The sequence below is a fragment of the Vulpes lagopus genome, chromosome 5 (genome assembly GCF_018345385.1).
Source record: "Vulpes lagopus strain Blue_001 chromosome 5, ASM1834538v1, whole genome shotgun sequence".
NCBI classification, from domain to species: Eukaryota; Metazoa; Chordata; class Mammalia; order Carnivora; family Canidae; genus Vulpes; species Vulpes lagopus.
Window position 1 is genome coordinate 120,139,273 of NC_054828.1, and position 3,239 is coordinate 120,142,511.

The 3,239-nt window shown below is 40.0% G+C and overlaps 1 pseudogene; it reads left to right on the forward strand.

The window, feature by feature from the left end:
* Window positions 1–1,476: 1,476 nt before the first annotated feature.
* On the forward strand, window positions 1,477–3,014 carry LOC121491722 (annotated as a pseudogene).
* The last annotated feature ends 225 nt before the right edge of the window (window positions 3,015–3,239 follow it).

The window sequence follows — 3,239 nt, forward strand, 5'->3', positions numbered from 1 at the left end:
ATTTGAGGACAGAGGGACATGCAGTGATATTGCCCATCTTGTGAGACATATAAATGAGGAGACAAAGTAGAGGAAAGAGCTTATCTGGAAATTACTGTCAGGATACATGTCTATATAATGTTGAAGGAGAGGCTTGTTTTAAAGAATGAGTATCCAAAATTGTTTCTTAAATATTAATGAAATTGATATCCTCAACAAGGCCATTAAGTTTTACTTTTATAGAACAATTTAATCTGAATAAGTGAAATTCATTTAAAATTGAGGAAGTAGGCTAGTTTTTATATTTTGATGTTTTTCCCCAATACTTTTCTATTCCAAGAGCAAAGCTTTGATATAAATTGGACTACATAAAAATTAAGAGGCTTTGAAACTCAAAACATACCATCAAGAAAGTGAAAAATGCAAGGGCCCCTGGTTCTCTGGGTCAGGTAAGCCTCTGACTCTCGGTTTCAGATCAGGTCATGATCTCAGAGTTGTGGGATCGAACCCTGAATCAGGATTGAGATTCTCTCTCTCCCTCTCCCTCTGGCCCTCCCTTGTACATGCCTGTGCTTCTCTCTCTCTCTCTCTCTCTCTCTCTCTCTCTCTCTCAAAAATAAATAAATCTTAAAAATGAGAAAAGAAAAGAAAGTGAAGATACAAACTCAGACTGGGAGAAAATATTTGCAAATGGTATATCTGATAGGAGCCTTGTAACCAGACTATATAAAGAACTCTTACAACTCACTACTAAGAAGACAGCCTACCTTGAAAATAGGCAAAGTATTTGAATAGATTCACAAATGGCCAACAAGCACATAAAAGATTCTCAACATCATCAGTTATGAGATAAATACAAATTAAAACCATAAAATGCCATTTTACCAGGCAACGATAGTAAGAGTCAAGCACTAACAAGTGGCAGGGATGTGGGAGAGTGTGGAGAAATGAGAAGACCATGTATTGCTGATGGAAATGTGAAATGCTGCAGCCACTTTGGAAAACAGTTTATCTGTTTCTTAAAAAGCTAATCAGATTGACCAGTGGGTACATTCTTATGTACCCAAGAATTAAAAACATATGTCTACACAAAGACATGGTATTCAAATCGTCCTCGTACATTAATCATAATGACCAAAAAGTGGCAACAACTCGAATATCCATCAACAGGTGAATGGATAAACAAAAAGTGGTATACTCATACAATAAAATCTTAGTTGGCGATAAAAAGGAATTGTAGTACTATAGGAACTACAGCATAGATGAATCTCAAAAACATTACACTAACTTAAAGAAGCCAGACACAAAAAGCTGCATATTGCACAATACCATTGATATGAAATGCCCAGAAAAGGCAATCTATAGGAGTAGAAAATGATTAGAAGTTGTTTGCGGCACTGAGCCCAAGCAGCCGGTGATGACAGAAGCAGCAGTGATGGGGGCCGCAGTGGGTCCAGGCCCATAAGGTGATGACTGAGGTGGCAGGACAGATTTTACCCAGAGCTGGACTTCAGAATCAGGGAAACTGAGGACATGGCCAGAGTATTTGACATTGATCTGGACCAGCTAAAGATGCAGGCTCTGAGGATGAGCTGTGGGTGGGGGGAGGGGGGGGTTAGTTAAATGAAAGCATGGACCCTGGAGGAGTTGGGCCATATGAACTTGGCATGGAACGTTGTGAGAAACTTGAAATTTTGGAAACTAGTGTGAACAGAGGGCCAGAAAAAAAAAATCAGATCAGAATGTTTTGAGCTACTTCAGGTACTTGGTAAAGGGGGCCATAGAAAGGTTTTTCAAGTAACAGGAAATAGTGGGAAAATATTTGCCATGAAGGTGCTTTAGAAGGCAATGAGAGTAGAAAATGCTGAAGATACAGCTCATACAAAAGCAGAACGGAATATTCTGGAGGGTGTAAAGCATCCCTCATTGTGGATTTAATTTATGCCTTTCAGACCAGTGGAAAACTCTACCTCATCCTTGAGTATCTCAGCAGAGGAGAATTATTTATGCAGTTAGAAAGAGAATATTTATGGAAGACACAGCCTGCTTTTACTTGGCAGAAATCTCCAGGGCTTTGGGGCATTTACATCAAAAGGGGATTATCTACAGAGACCGAAGCTGGGGAATATCATACTTAATCATCAAGGTCATGTGAAACTAACAGACTTTGGATTATGTAAAGAATCTGTTCACGATGGAACAGTCACACACACATTTTATGGAACAATAGAATACATGCCCCGGAAGTCTTAATGAGAAGTGGCCACAATCGTGCTGTGGATTGGTAGAGTTTGGGAACATTCATGCATGACCTGCTGACTGGAGCACCCCCGATCACTAGGGAGAATGGAAAGAAAAACGATTGGCAAAATCCTCAAAAGTACATTCAATTTGCCTCTCTACCTCACACAAGAAGCCAGAGATCTGCTTAAAAAGCTTCTGAAAAGAAATGTTGCTTCTTGGCTTGGAGCTGGTCTTGAGGATGGTGGAGAAGTTCAAGCTCATCCATTCTTTGGGCATATAAACTGGGAAGAACTACTGGCTCGGAAGGTGGAGCCCCCTCCTTTAAACCTCTGTTGCAAGCTGAAGAGGATATGAGTCAGTTTCATTCAAAGTTTACACATCAGACACCTGTTGACAGCCCAGATGACTCAACTCTCAGTGAAAGTGCCAACCAGGTCTTTCAGGGTTTTACATATGTGGCTCCATCTGTACTTGAAAGTGTGAAAGAAAAATTTTCCTTTGAACCAAAAAGCTGATCATCTCGATTTATTGGCATCCCACAAGCACCTGTCAGCCGGGTCAAATCTTCTCCTGGGGATTTCTGAGGAATGGGTGCTTCAGCCAGCATGGCAAATCCTCAGATACCTGTGGAGTATCCAATGGAAACAAGTGGAGTAGAGCAAGTGGATGTGACAATGAGTGGGGAAGCTCCAACCCCACTTCCAATATGACAGCCGAACTCCAGGCCATACAAAAAAACAAGCTTTTCCATGATCTCCAAATGACCAGAGCACCTATATATGAATCTCTGACAGAATAATGATTTTAATGAATGAATTTAAGGCAAAAAAGGTGGGGAAGGGATGTGTTAGGATCCAGTAAAATAGAACAAGAAGACTCAAAATGACAGTCTCGAAGAGTCAGTGTCATTACATTGAACACTTTAGACAGAGGAAAAATAAACATGGATTTTTTAAAAAATCAATCAATGGTGCAAATAAAAAGCAAAATACTATTGTGGAACTCTTAGGCACATC